Source organism: Hyla sarda, chromosome 8, assembly GCF_029499605.1.
Source record: "Hyla sarda isolate aHylSar1 chromosome 8, aHylSar1.hap1, whole genome shotgun sequence".
In the NCBI taxonomy this organism is placed as follows: Eukaryota; Metazoa; Chordata; class Amphibia; order Anura; family Hylidae; genus Hyla; species Hyla sarda.
Window position 1 is genome coordinate 201,012,003 of NC_079196.1, and position 18,591 is coordinate 201,030,593.

Below are 18,591 nucleotides of genomic sequence, written 5' to 3' on the forward strand. Positions count from 1 at the left end.
TAAGTAGCAAAAAAAAAAAAAAATGCATAAATACCCCTTTAGGGTCTATTCACATGTACAGTATTCTGCGCAGATTTGATGCACAGATTTAATGCACAGGATTTCAATCTGTGTTCAGTCATTCAGTTTACATTGAAATCTGCAGCAGAAAATCCTGCACATCAAATCTGCGCTTCAAATTTCCGTAGAATACGGTACTTGTGAATAGACCATTAAACTTACATTTTTGGTATTACCTTGTCCTTAATGACCCAAATTATAAAAAAAATACATCTTTATTTATCCTGCATAGATAAATAATGTATACCGTATGTCTTGGAATGTGGTGAATGTGGTTGGTGACACATTGTTTATTTTTTAAAGTGTTTCTATTGTGCCAAAGTACTAAAACATTACAAAAACAAAATAGAAATGTAGTTTCTCTGTAATCATACTGACCTAGATAAATATAATGGTATTTTTACCACACGGTGAATAGTGTAAATTTAAAACATATAAAGAAAAAATTCACATATATTTCCTTTTTCCTCTATAAAAAATTATTAAATTTAATGAATACCTTATATGAACCCCCAAATCGTTCCATTAAAAGGCACAAAATATTCCTTCTATGCTATAGCTCTTAGAATGCAACTTTAAAAAATAATTTAAAAAAAAGAACTGTTTGGGCAATAAGTCCTAAATTTGCTCGTTTACTAAAGAATTAGAGGGCTATTCCAGTAGAATTTTTTATTTTACATTTTCCTGGGGGTCATATATAAATACAGTAAAAAAACAAGTGATACTTACCTACTCTGGTTCCCCGCAGGTCATATTTCAGCAACTTTTAGTCTCCTGCAGCTTCCCACTTTTGAGACGAGATGGCTCTGCTCGTTTTGCCAAACCTTGGCCCAAGGCAGAACATCGCAAAATATAAAAAATATTATACTGGAATACCCTTTTTTTTAGAATGGAATATTATTTTATGACAAATTTATTTTGAAGAATATAAGTCCTCAATATAACAAACAGGATGATGGGACTTCTTATTTAGCAAGATTTTTTGCACACACCTAAATAGGACATATGATAGATTGGTTCATTTACAGATAAGTCACCAGATGTGATATCTCTGAATCAGTGGTAGGAAAGTAAAAGAACTTTATTAGCTGACAGATTCTTTGAAAAAATCTCCTGTAGTACAATCTGTGTCTGAGCCCTCTGGAGTTGCTGAGTTCATGTAATCCTTTCCTACATCTTTTATCAAAAACTCTCTTCTATACCTAATAACATTCTTCTGAAAATTACCCCCAGGCTTTATATTCCGCTGCCACTGGCTGTTCTAGATCCAATCAGCGGATGTTATTCCACGTATTACAGGGTGTTGTTATCGCTATCGGCTTCTCCTACACCCCTTACAAAAATTATGCAACCACAATACGATGGTCATACAGCATTTCCAGTATATAGCAAATGCACAAATTACAAACATGAGATAAAACTATGTTGTAATTGCCGCACATTCTGCCTTCATGAAACATCCCTCAAACACATGAAAGGAAATTATTTAAATGAACGGCACATGTGTTTGCAGATCAAATAGAGGAAAAAATTATTCTAACAAAAATCCCAACACAGGTTGAAAAATTTATGTTAGTCTGCAGATGAAAGGGAAAGTCCTTACAGACAGTACCAAGCTTTAGGCTTCACTAAAGGAAAAAAAACATTGCCCTAACACAAGAGCTGTCAATTCTATCAATGGAAAGGATTATAAAACTCCTTCAAGATGCAAATCCAACACAGAGGCACAGATTTATCAATCTACCTGAAACCAAAACTGTCTGGTTTTGCCCATATTAACCAATCACAGCTCAACTTTCATATCTTAATAAACTCTGGAAAAAATGAAAGCTGAGCTGTGACTGGTTGTTATGGGCAACCAGATTTTTTATTCTAGAGTTTTGGCAAAAGATGGTGGTTGTTCCCAGTGAGCTGTGGGTTAAAAAGTGTTATGGGTTTAGATTATACTAAAAGAACTAAAGGGAAGATTTTAAAAGGAAACTATATGAACAGACCAAGGAAGACATCAAAGTGTCATCAAAGTGACAAGAATAAGGCTAGGATTCCACTTGTTTTTTTTTTTTTTTTAAATGCCAATAAAAACGCCCATTCTGCTGCATGGCGTTTTTTTTGTGAAAAAACGCTGCGGCCAGATGTTAGCTGCAAGTCAATAGCAAACAGCAAAATGCCAAATCCACTTGGTGTTTTTCAGTTTGGCGTTTTTTTTAATTCTTTTGGCGTTTTTGGGCTCCTTGGCAAAAAAAACGACCTCTTGTCGAGACTTTGGCGTTTTTTCGGTAAAATCTTGGCCTTTTTCTTCCATAGAAGTCTATGGGAGTGAAAAAACGCCAAGAAAAAAGCCATGTGTGTTTTAAATTTGGTGTTTTTTCAGTCGGTTTTTATTCTCTTTTGTACTTTAGCGATCCAAAAAAGTGATGGAGATACCTTTTTTATTAAAATGTTGTAGGGTACCATTAAAAAATAATAATAAAAAAGATACAGTAGTGATGGAAAAAATTGTATTTAACAAAATGTATCTTTTTTATAACAACATTTTTATTAATTTTTAAACAGGTCTAAATTTATGTGGGCGGGTAGGGCACTAAAAATCTAGCCGGCAATAATAAAAATGTGTGTATTTTTTACTTTTTATTTTTTGTACATTTTTTAGGTAGTACTACTACTCCCAGCATGGAACACACTGTTCTATGATAGGAGTAGTAGTTACCTGTACTAATTGAAAGATCGTCGGGGTCCGTTGCGATCCTCCTGTATAATGTATAGATGCGGGCGGCCGCTCTTCTATAGTCCCTGCAATGCCGTGTATATACACCTATTCATATTTCCTGCAGAGAGCTGTGATTGGTCAGATGGTTCCAGCCAATCACAACTCTGTGGGAAATATGAATAGGTGTATATATACGTCAGTGCAGGGGACCATAGGAGAGCAGCCGCCCATATCTATCCATCATACAGGAGGATCACAGCGGGTGTCAGGAGGACTTACACTCGCTGTGATCTGTCTATTAATGCAGGTACTACAGCTCCCAGCATGGAGCAGAGTGTGCTCCATGTTGGGAGCAGTAGTACCTGCAGTAAGGGACAGATCACAGCGGATGTCACTTCTCCTGACACCCGCTGCGATCCTCCTGAAGTGACTGTCGGGATCAGCTGTTCTCAAGGCTACAGAGCCGGGAGAACAGCTGATGCGCTGTGCGCTAAGCCAGCCCGGCAAGGAAAGAGTTAACTTACACTGCTGGACAGTGTAGGTTAACCCTTTGGGCGGTTTACACTATATACAGCTATCTATAGATAGCTGTATATAGTGTATACAGAAGATGGAGAAGTCCCCTTAACTCCGTCCAGTCCCCGCGTGTCAGTGTAGCTCCGCCCCCTAGTGATGACATCATTAGGGGCGGATCTACAGACGAGATTCAGGCTAGTAAGTCTGAAGCTCTGTTCACATTGTTCGTTTTGGATAATGGGAACAGACCCTTCTGCCAGTGTCTACCGAGACAGAGAGACTCCAACTGTTGCTAAACTACAACTCCCAGCATCCCCAGACAGCCAAAGGCTGTCTGGGCATGCTGGGAGTTGTAGTTTTGCACCAATTGGAGGCTCCCTGTTTAGGTAGACATTGCATTATAGGCGCTCTCCCCTGCAGAGAGCGCACAAAATGTCCTAACCCATTTTTTTATTTATTTTTTTCTTCTCGTTTAAGATCCATGTATGCAGAGGATTACGACGGATTCCATGGATTACGACGGATGAACTTGATTTTTTTTATTTTGATAAAACGGTTAACGAGGGCTGTGGGGGAGTGTTTTTTAAAATAAAAAATTGTTTCCAATGTGTTGCTTTTTTTTAATTGAATATTAAGGCTTAGTAATGGAGGCTGTCTAATAGACGGAATCCATTACTAAGTCAGGGCTTAGCGTTAGCCCCAAAAACACTAACCCCCAATTATTACCCCGGTACCCACCGCCACAGGGGTGCCGGGAAGAGCCCGTACCAAGAGGCCCGGAGTGTCAAAAATGGTGCTCCTGGGCCTAGGCGGTAACAGGCTGGCGTTATTTAGGCTGGGGAGGGCCAGTAACAATGGTCCTCACCCACCCTGGTAACGTCAGGTTGTTGCTGCTTGGTTGGTATCTGGCTGATACTGAAAATAGGGGGAACCCTATATGTTTTTGTTTTTTTTATTATTATTTATTTATGAAAAAAAAACGCATAGGGGTTCCCAGTATATTCAGTATCAGCAAGATACCAACAAAGCAGCAACAGCCTGTCGTTACCAGGGTGGGCGAGGACCATTGTTACTGGCCCTCCCCAGCCTAAATAATGCCAGCCTGTTACCGCCTTGGCCCAGGAGCGCCATTTTTGACGCTCCGGGCCTGTTGGTACCGGCTCTTCCCGGTACCCTTGTGGCGATGGGTACCGGGGTAATAATTGGGGGTTAGCGCCAGCTGTTTTTGGGGCTAACGCTAAGCCCCGGCTTAGTAATGGAGTCCATCTATTAGACAGCCTCAATTACTAAGTCTAAATATTCAATTAAAAAAAGACACAACACATTGGAAATTTTTTTTTATTTTAAAAAACACTCCCCCACAGCCCTCGTTAACCATTTTCTTAAAATAAAAAAAATCAAGTTCATCTGTCATAATCCATCGAATCCGTCGTAATCCTCTGCATACACGGATCTGAAACGAGAAGGAAAAAAAACACAAAAAATGGGTTAGGACATTTTTTGGGCTCCCTGCAGGGGAGAGTGCCCATAATGCAATGTCTACCTAAACAGTGAACCTCCAATTGGTGCAAAACTACAACTCCCAGCATGCCCAGACAGCCTTTGGCTGTCTGGGCATGCTGGGAGTTGTAGTTTAGCAACAGCTGGAGTCTTCCTGTTTGGGTAGACACTGGCAGAAGGGTCTGTTCCCATTATCAAAAACGGACAATGGCAACAGAGCTTCAGAATAGCCTGAATTCCGTCTGTAGCTCCGCCCCTAATTACGTCATCACTAGGGGCGGAGCTACACGGATGGGCGGTGACAGAAACGAGGGTGGTAAGTAGACCTCCTGTTCTGTATACACTATATACAGCTATCTATAGATAGCTGTATATTCTGTATGCCGCCCAAAGGGGCAATAGGAGCAGGGAGTCCTGTCAGTATAGTGACAGGATTCCCGGCTCCTGTATAGTATACACGGGTACACTATGCCCCCCTGTATACTATACGGCCGGGGGAGGTGAGTAGTGATGCTGTACATCCCTCCTCATCTCCTTACACTCTGTGGACCGGGCGCTCAGCATCCGACCCACAGAATTGTACCCCGAAGACAGTGAAAAAATTGCAACAGGGTACAAATTTGTCTGTTTCCACACACCAGGGAAAACGCCAGAAAAAATCCCAGAAAAACTGCCAAAACTCAGGAAAAACCTGTGGCAGTTTTTCTGGCATTTTGCTGGCGTTTTTTTAGGTGTACAAAAAAAAAAACAAGTGGAAACCTAGCCTAAATGTTATAAGGGGCTTAAGAGAATAAACATGTGAGTGTGGAAGATTGGGTCGAAGTGATATCACTGATTAATCACCCATGTATTGGCCAAGGAACTGATGTTTGGAGCCATTCTAATAAAACATATAAAGATGATGCCTGAAGAACACTCGTTCCTTCATTTATGATATGGAGATAGATACATAGTAAGCAAGAAACAAGGGGAGATAGTAACAATTACCTCAGCAGTCAATGCACAGGTGGACAGGGCAATTTTGTAAACTTCCTGATTCCACTGAAAATAGTGGTTTGGTGATAATATAGTAATTTTTTCAGGATGATAAGGCCTCTTTTTCAGCAAAGACTGATCGTCTGAATGACATGACCAGAAAAGATCTCAATCCAACTGAAAAGTTATGGTAGAACTTAAAAAAGAAAAAGAAAAGGTTCATGACAAGAATTCATGCAGTAAAGTTGATCTGTCACCACTTGGAAGCAGCGAGATGACGAAGATCGTTTATTATTACTGAAGCCTGAGCCTCACAGAATTCAGGTGTCATGGAAGCTGAGGTGAAAAACAAAGAACTAATTTAGACGTTTTTGTTGATGGTTCTATAATAGTTTCCTCTACTTGATCTGGTAAAACATCTGACATTAATTATAATAATTTGTGTTCATGTGTTTGAGGGATGTTTCATGAGGTTTCATGTTCAGCTATTAAACAAGTATTTTTGTATCATATTTTGTGTTTTGGCTATGAAATAAAAAAGCTGAGTGACCATCCTCTAAGTTTGGAGATTCCGTCATATTTGCCAGGGGTTGTAGTATTTGGAGAAAAACATAGATAATAGTAATATTTATCTAGAGACTAGTATGTGGATGATGGAGTGAGGAAAGAGAGACGGAGAGAGAGTGTTGAAACAAGTAGAGGGTGTGATGGTGAGAAAGTATAAGATAAAAGGATGATAAAAGACATGGCATTTACATGTAGAATCAGAGGAGCAGAGGCGTTGTGAAAATATTTATTCTAAGAGAGACGCATTAATTTAACTGATCAAAACGCTGTTCGGCACAATATGGGCAATGCCAAGACCACTTTAACCTCTCTTTGCTGCAAAATTGCAGGTTGGGGCTCAGGGAGCTACATGTTTTTGCCTTTTAATCTCTACAAACATTTGACTTTATTATTTTATATCAGGTCTGTGTCAATGGATATTTGGGTTTTAATGAACGAGATGTCATCTTCATTATTACAGATGATCATACAGTTGCAGCTAATGCCCCATGATGTGTGAGGTCTGTGAGCAGACACTACGAGAGAGCTGACTGCAGTCATTTAATGCTTCTCATACAGGGGAAAGCCCTCGCCAGACACTGGAAGGGAAAGTATTGGTGCTGTTTGAAATGTCTGTATAATATTTACACAAGCAAGAGATGAATGAAGTGACTCCGGGGACTGGAAGACTGGAAGGAGCTAGAACAGGATCAGTATCCAAAATATCCAGGGAAACTAGAATTCAGCTTTTAGGGCTCATGTAAAGCTACGTGCCTTAATCCTGAACAGCGGTGAGTGGAGTCCCTATAGGTCCATACTACAGAACTGTAGGCATTCCATGTACTGCTATATGGAACCTCCACAAGGCCTCGTCGTACCTGCATTAGGCAACCATAGCTTCATCTGTAGAAGCAATGATTTTATGATGAAACATGCCATAATTTACTATAGAATGGCATGCATACAGGTGCAGTACAAATCCATGACAATCTATGGGAGCCATATTGTGGATCCATACAACTCTGATATTGGTATAATATGATTGTGTGTATGAGACCGGAGAATCTTGTTCTTTATTCAATCTATGGGAGCCGTATTGTGGATCCATATAACTCTGATCCGGATGTTATATGATTGTGTGTATGAGACCGGAGGATCTTATTACTTATTTAAACTATGGGAGCCATATTGTGGATCCGTATAACTCTGATCCGGATGTTATATGATTGTGTGTATGAGACCGGAGGATATTGTTATTTATTCAATCTATGGGAGCCATATTGTGGATCCATATAACTCTGATCCAGATGTTATATGATTGTGTGTATGAGACCGGAGGATATTGTTCTTTATTCAATCTATGGGAGCCATATTGTGGATCCGTATAACTCTGATCCAGATGTTATATGATTTTGTGTATGAGACCGGAGGATATTGTTCTTTATTCAATCTATGGGAGCCATATTGTGGATCCGTATAACTATGATCCGGATGTTATATGATTTTGTGTATGAGACCGGAGGATCTTTTTTACTTATATAAACTATGGGAGCCATATTGTAGATCCATCTAACTTTGATCCAGATGTTATATGATTGTGTGTATGAGACCAGAGGATCTTGTTTTTTTGTACAACGAGAATTTCTCTAATTCTCATTGTATATAAATTGTATTATTTAAGTTGTATGGTCAAGGTCATTGTATTATTTAAGTTGGTCAAGATCATTGTAAGGTCAAATATGAAATTGTCCCAATCTCCTGGCTGTGCACAAATTTTTGACTTTTGTCATGCATACACGTCCAACTAATGCTCTTTAAAACATCTCACTATATAGAGCATTTATACAAGTTTTATAAAATGCAACTTAATAAATAAAAGTGACAATTTTTGCATAAGTTAACTCCAGTCCTGTTATGTCTTCTAGTTTAGACGTGATGCTTAATTGTGACAAATGTATTAAACTATGGTATGTGCGATAATTTGATACATTTGTTGCGAACAAGCAAGATGAAGAACAGACACAGTGTAATAAACAAATGATAGATCCACAATGTTTGCAGGTGTCTTACAGGGTATATGCAGCTATAAACATCTTTAGACTATAATGTAATTTTTACTTTAAACAAGATATAATGAATGACCCCAGCAAGTTACTTAGATCCACTGAAGACATAAGTATTAAGCATCTTCCTTCAATCTCAAGAATGTACCTCTAAAACCATCTCTTGGTTAACCCTTCATAGGAGCATATGCTATGAATGGTCGCTGCAGAGGGAGGAGGAAGATCAAGTTTTCATTTAGCTTGTCATGGGTTGGTGCTTGCCAGCTATTTTCAGGTCACTCAGGCTAATGAAAATCTTGTGCCCCTTAACTTAACTCAGCAGGTACTTAACCAATTCAGCGCTCCATGGCACATTACTATATAAATGATGCAAAAGGAAATCATTTTTTTATTTCTTAAAAACCCCCTGTAATTGTATACATTAATGTATTTTATCCTCTGATAAGAATAAGGGTACATTTACATGTGATGGTAAGGATGTAGTAGGGAGCCAAACATCTGTTGCAATGGAAAAAACTCTAGGTAAATATAACATGCAAAATGAGTAATGTCATATGGGAAAACTGCAGCCTATATGGAATGGATCCATTAACACAAGGCCATGCTGCAGTTTTGTAAAATATACACTTAGTGAATCACCTCTTTAAGTCCTTGTGTGCATGTGCACAGTGGATATACTACGACATACATACAATGGCCACTTCACCATGCATTTTTGAAGTTGCGGGTCTACAGCTGTATTTATTATTGGCATGTCAATGAGTGTAAATGCACCCTTAGGGTACGTTCCCACACGGCGTATTTTGCTGCGTATTTGGTGCTGCGTATTTTCCTACCCATTGACTTCAACAGAGAAAATAAAATATGCAGCAGCAAATACGCAGCAAACACGCCGTGTGGGAATGTACCCTTAAAAGTGTACTCCAGCGTTTTAACATTTATCCCCTATCCACAGGAAAGGGGATAAGTGTCTGATCATGGGGTCTGACCGCTGAGACTCCCAGCGATCTCCTGAACAACTCCATGGCTCTCCTCCTGCAAGTCTGTCTGTCATGTCTGAAATGTCCAAGTCCTCCTTAAATCCATCAGTAATCTAAAGCTGGAACATGGATGGGTCAATAAATGTTAAATAATCAGAGATTTGTCTTTGCTTGTGACTTGACTATTAACATCTATTTTATGACTGTTAAAATATACTTTATTGTGCCAGATGTATTGAATATATAAACATTACACCTCTGACTGAGGCCATAAGAAAACAGAGTAATGGAATATGCGGAAGGGGGCTGGTAATACAGAGAAAGGACACATCTGCATGTGCAGAGGAAGTGAGTGCTTGTGTAACAAATACACACACATACCTGCAGAGAGACACCTGCAGACACATATACGCCACATGTCTGTCAATACCAGGTAATATCAAGGAAATCCTCCTGTCTCTGTCCGCCGGGTGCTGATATTCATGAGAAAGTTCCCTAGATGTCTGTCTCCCTGTCCTTCTTTGCCACTCTGTCCCCATCCTCTGCCACCCACTTAGAACACCTGTGGAAGGAACATCCAAGTATTAGATCATTTATAAAACCATGTCTTTATGAGAGAATACTTGAAGTTGGAGATCTGGCTTTAGTTAACCCTTTGGTAACTTGGGCTACAATTATTTGTACTGCCCTCATCTTTAACCTAGAAGAGAGACTGGTTAGAGAGAACATATCTTACTTTGGTGAATTTGGCATGTCAGGGCAGTACATGGTAAGCCCACAGATTTTAATGGGACATGTGTAATGCCAAAAGTGTCCCAGTAAAGCTTTTGACATGTCACAGAAACATTTTTGATTGTTCGGGGTCTATGGAGGGTGACATGGTTCTCCTCGCTCGGTTTCCTGATTGGTGGGGGTCTCAGAAACGCTAACCAGTCTCTGTAACATGTCAAAAGTTTTTCTAAATGGCAGGTACACTTTAATTGTACATGAGGTGGTGCTGCAGAGAATTTAAAAAAACTTTTTGCCAAAAATTACAGCTGATCCATTTGTGTCTTAGCAGTGGGCTAACAGTGTCTATGTTATCACCCAGAGATTTTTTTTTTTACCAAAAAAAGATTGTTCAAAGTAGAGGAGAAAAAGATGCATTACTGTAATGCCGTTTTTCTGTTTTTGCATTTTTCAGTTTTAGGCCCTGTTCAGACGTTGTTTTTCATGCAATATCTGTTTTCTGTGCTTTCCTTTCCAGGTGTGGAATAGTCAATCCTTTAACCCATGTGCTAGGCGGGTGTGGCTATATAACTCCAGCTCAGTCTGTATTCTGTGCTGGTTATCTTGTGCAATACTCTATGTCTGTTTAGTGCAATACACTTTGTTTTTGTGCAATAATGCCACTATGTCTGCTTGAGCATTTACTGTGTATTTATCTTGTGATTTTATCTGTTTTTTTTTGCCATGGTTAAATAGCATGCTCCATTTATTTTAGTCTGTGTTACTTTAGTTGGTTTTTAGGATTGTATTTCCGTCCTGTGTTTTTTCTTATATCTACTTTCTGAGTTTTTGTAACAAGACATCCCTGTGACCATTTAACCCCTTAACGACCATGAGCGTAAACTTACGCTCGTGGCCGGCTCCTGTTATGTGAAGCACGCTCAGGAGCTGAGCGTGCTTCATACCCGGCAGGTCCCGGTTGCTATCAGCAGTCAGGACCCACAGCTAATCCCGTACATCGCCGATCCGGCTGATGTCTGGTATTAACCCTTTATATGCCGCGATCAAAGTTGACCGCTGCATCTAAAACAGGAGAAAAGCGTCGCCGGTTAGCTCAGTGGGCTGTTCGGGACCGCCGCAGTGAAATCGCAGCGTCCCGAACAGCTGAGAGGACAGCGGGAGGGTGCTTACCTTGTCTCCCTCCGTCCGATCGTCACTCTGCTGCTCCATGCCTGAGATCCAGGCTGGAGCAGCAGAGTACCGATAACACTGATCAATGCAATGCTATGGCTTTGCATTGATCAGTGTTTGCAATCAAGGTGTTGCATGTTATAGTCCCCTATGGGGGCTATATCATTGCAAAAAAAAAAGTAAAAAAATAAGGGAATAAATATGATTTAACCCTTCCCTAATAAAAGTTTGAATTGCCCCCCTTTTCCCATAAAAAAAAAATATGTAAATAAAAATCCAAAGTCCAAAATTCAGTATATTTGGTCACTTTGTATACCCTAAAAAAAATGTATAAAAGGTGATCAAAAAGTCCCATCAATATTAAAATTGTACTGATAAAAACTTCAGATCATGGCACAAAAAATGAGCCCTCATATATCCCTGTATACGGAAAAATAAAAAGGTTATAGGGGTCAGAAGATAACAATTTTACACATACTAATTTTGGTGCATGTAGTTATAATTTTTTTAAGTTGTAAAATAAAATAAAATCTATATAAATTAGGAATCCTTGTAACCGTATGGACCTACAGAATAAAGATATGGTGTCATTTTTACCAAAAAGTGTACTGCATAGAATCGGAAGCCCCCAAAAGTTACTAAATGGTGTGTTTTTTTTTTTTTCAATTTTGCCTCACAAATATTTTTTTTCTGGTTTCGTCGTAAATTTTGTGGTGAAATTATTGATGTCATTATAAAGTACAATTGGTGGCACAAAAATAAGCCCTCATATGGGTCTGTAGGTGTAAAATTGAAAGTGTTATGATTTTTAGAAGGTGATGAGGAAAAACGAAAATGCAATAACTCAAAAAACCTGCGTCCTTAAAGGGGTTAAAGGGGTATTCCAGGCCAAAACTTTTTTTTATATATCAACTGGCTCCGGAAAGTTAAACAGATTTGTAAATTACTTCTATTAAAAAATCTCAATCCATTAGCTTCTGAAGTTGAGATGCTGTTTTCTGTCTAACTGCTCTCTGATGACTCACGTCCCGGGAGCTGTGCAGTTCCTATGGGGATATTCTCCCATCATGCACAGCTCCCGGGACGTGACATCATCATTAGACAGAAAACTTCAGAAGCTAATAACTATTGGAAGGATTAAGATTTTTTAATAGAAGTAATTTACAAATCTGTTTAACTTTCCGGAGCCAGTTGATATATATAAAAAAGGTTTTGCCTGGAATACCCCTTTAATGGGACTCTGGGGAATTGAGTTTTTATAATTCCTGTTTGGTGTCCTAGAGTCTATTAAGACTCATTCAGTTCTAGTATTGTATCTTGAGAAATATCCTGTCTAGTATCCTGACCAGTGTTCCTCTACGTTGTAGAGTTTGGTATTCTTGTATTCGTTTTTATGAAGTTCTGTGTTTTATATTTCCGTTTCCTACTGGGTCAGCATCCTGACCACACGGTGGAGTGAGCCCGCTGGCCAGTAGTCTATTTGGCTTTATTATTTATTGCTACTCCTTTTGTGGAGTGGGGTGTCCAGTTTGTTTGTTCTGTGTCCCAGTGTGAACAGTGTCCTATGTTTCCTTATCAATTTACCTGTTTATATTCTGCCCTGTTAGTATTTGTATCCTGTTTGATATATCTGGTTGTCTAGTAGTTTTCCATTTCTGTTCTGGCCGACTATGTATATTATGTGTTTTTACGCCACTGAAGTTTAGCGCAGGCAGGGACCGGCTAAAAGTTTTCGATCATCCCTTAGGGAGGATGGGCAAGTAGGCAGGGAGAGTGTCACTAGGGACAACTTAGGGCTCACTCTCCCTGTCCCCCAGTCGGTCATGACAATTACATTGGATGACAAGGTTTTTTTAAAATACAGGAAGTAGAGCGTTGCTCAATGCTGTGTCCTTTGTTTCTAATCAGGTTTGCCAATCTCTCATTGGAAAGCTGAGTGAGCCATGTACGGGCACTAGACGTTCTTTCTCTGTGATGACAGTCAATCAGAAAGAAAGGAACCCCATGATCAGCATACCTGAGGTCTATGAGGTGTTTTTTATTTATTCAAAAAGTTTTATTCAGGGTTAAAATACAGCACAACAAAATATAACAAGAAAAGGTACAAAAAAGACCAGGTCTCCAATTGGAACAGGGACCAATTTGAGTATACACAGCTGCGTAATCTGTGTGCGCTATACAACTAAAGAACTATTACTATGATAAAATTAGTCCGCTCAATTTAGGCCCCAATGCTGGGCTAAAAGTAAGCATAGTAAACCCAATGACCAGAGAACTTTGAGTTGTTGTTTTGTTTTTTTAAAGTCACTTTAAAGTCAAAGGTAATTTCCATTACATATTTCTAAAGGCCCAGTTAAACAAAACAATGTTTGTTTGTTTTTTATGGACATGCACAAAGAATTCAGCACACGGACCAGAATTAATTTTTTTAAACAGTAGACAGTACATAGCTCACTTATGCCATGTATCCTCTAAAAAAGGGTTATAAGATCTTTTTTTATTTCCTATGGCTGACCATGCACCCAAAACTGCTGTTGCACAGCATAGACATATATACCAGCTTGCATACAGCTGTTTTAAACTTTTAAGTTCCCAATAGTGGAAGCTCTATGGGACAGGGCCTGGGGAGCACATGATTCACAAATGCAGCAGGGGAAATCCATTGACAGACATGTATGTAGCAATTTTTATGATGCATAAATATTTGGGAGCACGCAGCAGGAAAACATAAGCCCACAGCAGGGTATAGAGAGCAGCACAAACACACACAGCAGGACACACACCTTTCACTCAGCAAGCTGTGATTAGCATGACAAAGTACCCTTGGAGAGCAGCTCTGAGTGAGGACAGATTGGTCACACAGGATTAAGCAAAACGCTCATCTCTGTGTGCCCATGCCAGGGGAACCACTGGGCCATAAACCCTTTACCTTTCAGGGTGAGCACAGGGCCAAACTCTTTATCTGCCAGGGAAACCACAAAGTAAGAACCCATTCATAAAGCAACAGCTTTTAAGGATGGGTAACCCAAACGTTATCATCATTTTTATTGTTATTTTTGCAGAAAAACTTCTGAATAATAATACTCATGGGGACCAAGTAAGACTAAGGTCTGATTTGGGTTGTCCATGACCCATCAGTGGTTGCATAACGTAGTATTATAAAGCAAATGGTCATCTGTTCAACCTCCCAAACAGCAAAAGAAGTATTGCTTTTTACAGATGTCTTATTGCTTTAATATAATGTCCTTTAAACACACTAAATGTGATCATAAACTACCTGGAGATCACAGGAACTAAAGTAAAAAATCAGCTTTCATTTTTCCAGAGCAGTAGTGCAAATGGAAGACCAACCTATCTTTGTCAGGTAGAAGGGTAACTAGTAGGAAAGTGCTGTGATGAACACATGAACATACCCTTATGGGTTTTTCCAGGCAACATTTATAATCTATCCACAGGATTCACCATCAATTTCTGATTGGAGGGGTGCTGAAACCTGGCTTCCCCACCAATCACCCATTCATACACACAATGAGGCTGGAACCAGTTGGCTCTGTTCATTGTGTAGTGATATAGCTGGGTTAGGCTTAGTTCACACTGTGTTTATGCAATATGTCACTACTATTCTTGGCAATCTGACAAGAAAGTGATGCCAATGTATACTGGGGCATACTGTAGTTGGTCTAAATTAATTTCAACGGCCTCAATGTAATCACCCAGTGACTACATTCGGGCCACTTTCCACCAGTGTACACTAATTTAATGCGAGTCAACAGCATGGTCTGCTGCACTACTGAGTCCCGTAAAGTTAGTATATACTGCTATTAAGTAGGCCCACAGTCTGGTGACTACATTCCATTACAATAAATGGGGCCCATTGCAGTACACCACAGTATACATTGGCCTCTCTTGGCGGGATGCTGATGGATACCAGTGAGGTACTGCAAAAACTTAGTGTGAATCAAGCCTTATTGCAGTTCAGCTCCCTGAAAACCCCTTTTAGGGTAGGGCGTATTTTCTGCAACTTCAATGGGTTGGAGAATATGCAGCAAAAAACAGGACTTGTGACCCTACTCTTAGGATGTATTTACATGTACCCTACTCTTAGGATGTATTCACATGTACAGTATCCTGAGCAGATTTGATGCTGCAGACTTGAAAATGCAGATTATATGTCTTTAAATGTAAACTAAATGATTAAACACAGCTTTAAATCTGCAGCATCAAATGTGTGCGGGATACTGTATGTGTGAACAGACCTGTAAGCCGTAAGGTCATGTAATTGCATACCGCCTATTGTTGGCACAGTTGGCATGCATGTAGGTAACCTTGGTAAATATTATAGGTCTTGTTGTTCAGGCCAGTATATTGCTTTTGGAAATTTCTAGATTTGTTTCTTCACTATGTAGTGTGGTTTCACACACACACACAGCGTTTTTTGGAAAAATATCAACGCAGTTTTAACACAATTTTTTTGAGCCAAAGCCAAATGTGAGTATATAGAGAATGGGTTTAAAAAGCCATTCTGGGGGAAAAAAAACAAAAACAGCATGATTAATTCCAAGCTAAGGAGCATTAGCCTGCATGTCCAAGTATGTTATGTTATTTCCGGGCAGCAGAATTTTGCCTGGATTGGTCCCCTAATTTAGAGAGGTTTATCTTACTTTTCAAGACTTTCTTGCCGGATCCACTTCTGACTTTGGATCAAAAAACTGCATCAAAAACTGCAGTAGTATTAAAAAAATAAAATAAAAAAGCACACAAAATCCTGGATAAGCAACACTAGAAATTCCTAAAAGCAACAGAATGGCCAGGTTCCTTGTATTTACCGGAATTCTGAGCAACCAGACCTATAATATTTACCAAGGTTACCTACATGTATGCCGACTGTGCAAACAATAGGCAGTATGCAGTGCCCCAATAATTCTTAATCCCTAAAAACAAGTTTAAAAAAACTCTGCCACAACCTGATGTTCACACAAAACAATGAAGGGGAATACTCAATTGGTTACTATGGGATTTTGTACAGTTGCCTGCTAGTAAATAACCCCCAATTGTCTGAGTGTCTTCACTACCAGTCTACAGTAAAATATTAATCTTGGCTAGCATGAATGGTGAAAGTGGCTAAAAGGTTAGGACCACCCATGAGTAGTTATATTTTAACGTGATGTTATCCTTAAGAGCAATGTTTCATTATAGAACTTCTTTCTTTAGATTGCAAGACGATAATAAGAGATACTGTCTAGCCCACAGCCACCCCATGTCTTTTGTGCCAGCCTAGCACAATGGCATCCCCTGTGAGATGGAGGGGTGCTGCCAAGCAGTATTACTCCCTATGCCACACACTGGGGGGCTGGCACTGACCCCCCAACACCCTCTCATTCTATTCATTGCCTCATTACCATATCAATGTGACTGTCACCCAGCTCTATCACCAAATGTCAGCAGGAGATGAAAAGATACAGGGATACAAGGGGGGCTCTGGGAATAGGAGGTAGCGAGATTAAAAAAGTAACAAATGTGAAGAGAAGAAAAAAGTAAAACGAAATGTAAAGAGCTCAAAATAAAGAGAAAAACAGCTGGCAACGAAAAAAGTGAATGTAAAGGTAAAATAAAGGGGCTTAGGAAATGAACTTATGTCTGATGGGTTAAAAAAAAGTGAGAAAAAAATATTACTTTTCAGAGTTTAATTATGGAGTGAATGGCTTGTGTAGTTCTGGAAGAAGTTTGTAGTTTATGTAATACAAGAGGGCATATTGCCTTGTAGATGTGGGGTCCAAGGCATATGCTAAGTTCACATCTGTGATGCAGAGCTCAGATGCAGAGTGTGTTTCAGAGACAAACATGGAAGCTGGACGATATCTTGCACAATGGACACCAAGGGGCCCTAAAGGGTCCAATTGACTTTGAATGTGGTTTGTCAGGGTTTCCTCTGATGTCTGTTGCCGTCATCACGTTGCTGCGCATGTCGCTGATTTTGGATGACGGGACGGCGTGCGCGGCGACATGATGACGATGAAGGAGAGCGACACCCATGCAGCGGAGCATGAAGAGGACGGTCTGGAACGTCGGAGACATGTGAGTGACACTCACCGGAGCACATTAAATGCCTAGCCGACGGCAGCTGAAGCAGTCTGTGCTGCCGGATAGCCGCTTATGCAATGGCCCCGACAAATAAAAGCATCAAATGTTGATGCTGCTTTCAACATATGATTGCCTCTGAGAGACCATGGTGTGTTGAAATGATTGTATGCGGGGGCCATCGTAGGTCGGGGATCACTGTAGTTTCTAAAATGGTGTCACACGTGTGGGGTTACTGCTATTCTTGCACAATGCGGGCATTGTAAACGCACATGGCCCCCGACTTCAATTCCAACAAACTTTTCACTCCAAAAGCCCAATGGCGCTCCTTCTATTCTGAGCATTGTAGTGCACCCGCAGAGCACTATACATCCACATATGGGGAATTTTCTTTCTCAGGCGAAAATGCACTACAAATTTTGGGGGCCTTTTGCCCTATCACCCCATGTGAAAATGAAACATTTGAGGTAACACTATCAATAGTGCAAAAAATCTAATTTTTCCCTATTACAGCCCACTGTTCAAAAAGCCTGTGAGGTGTAAGTACCCTTGTTACATTCCTAGAGGGGTGTCGTTTCCAAAATGGTGTCACATGTGTGGGGTTTCGGCTGTTCTGGCATCATGGGAGGTTTGTAAATGCATATGGGCCCCTGACTTCAATTTCAGCAAAATTCTCTCTCCAAAAGTCCAATGGCGCTCCTTCTGTTCTGAGACCTGTAGTGCGCCGGCAAAGCACTTAACTCCACATATGGGGCATTATCTTAATTGGGAGAAATTGGGCTTAAAATTTTGGGGTCCATTTTCTCCTATTACACCATGTGAAACTGGAAAATTTGGAGTAACACCATAATTTTAGTGTTAAAAATAAAATGTTTCACTTTTACGGCCCACTGTTCAAAAACCTGTGAGGTGTAAGTACTCACTGTAACCATTGTTACGTTCCTGGAGGAGTGTTGTTTCCAAAATGGTGTCACTTGTGTGGGGTGTCTGTTGTTCTGGCACCATTGAAGGTTTGTAAATGCACATGACCGCCACTTCAATTTCAGCAAAATTCTCTCTTCAAAAGACCAATGGCGCTCCTTCTGTTCTGAGACCTGTAGTGTACCAGCAGAGCAATTAACGTCCACATATGGGGCATTTTCTTAATTGGGAGAAATTGGGCTTCAAATTTTGGGGTCCATTTTCTCCTATTATTTTTTTTTTTTTTTTACTGTTCTGGCACCCTGGGGACTTGCTAAATGCAACATGCCCCCCAAAAACCATTTCA

At 39.9% G+C, this 18,591-nt stretch overlaps 1 long non-coding RNA gene across 2 annotated transcripts in view; it reads right to left on the reverse strand.

Annotated features, from left to right (window-relative positions):
• Positions 1-18,591, reverse strand: part of LOC130285126 (uncharacterized) — a 116,842-nt gene that overhangs the window by 52,715 nt on the left and 45,536 nt on the right. For both annotated transcript variants that reach the window (XR_008847259.1, XR_008847258.1), the window contains exon 3: positions 9,729-9,909. This is a non-coding gene — a long non-coding RNA (uncharacterized LOC130285126). The remainder of the gene's footprint in view (positions 1-9,728; positions 9,910-18,591) is intronic.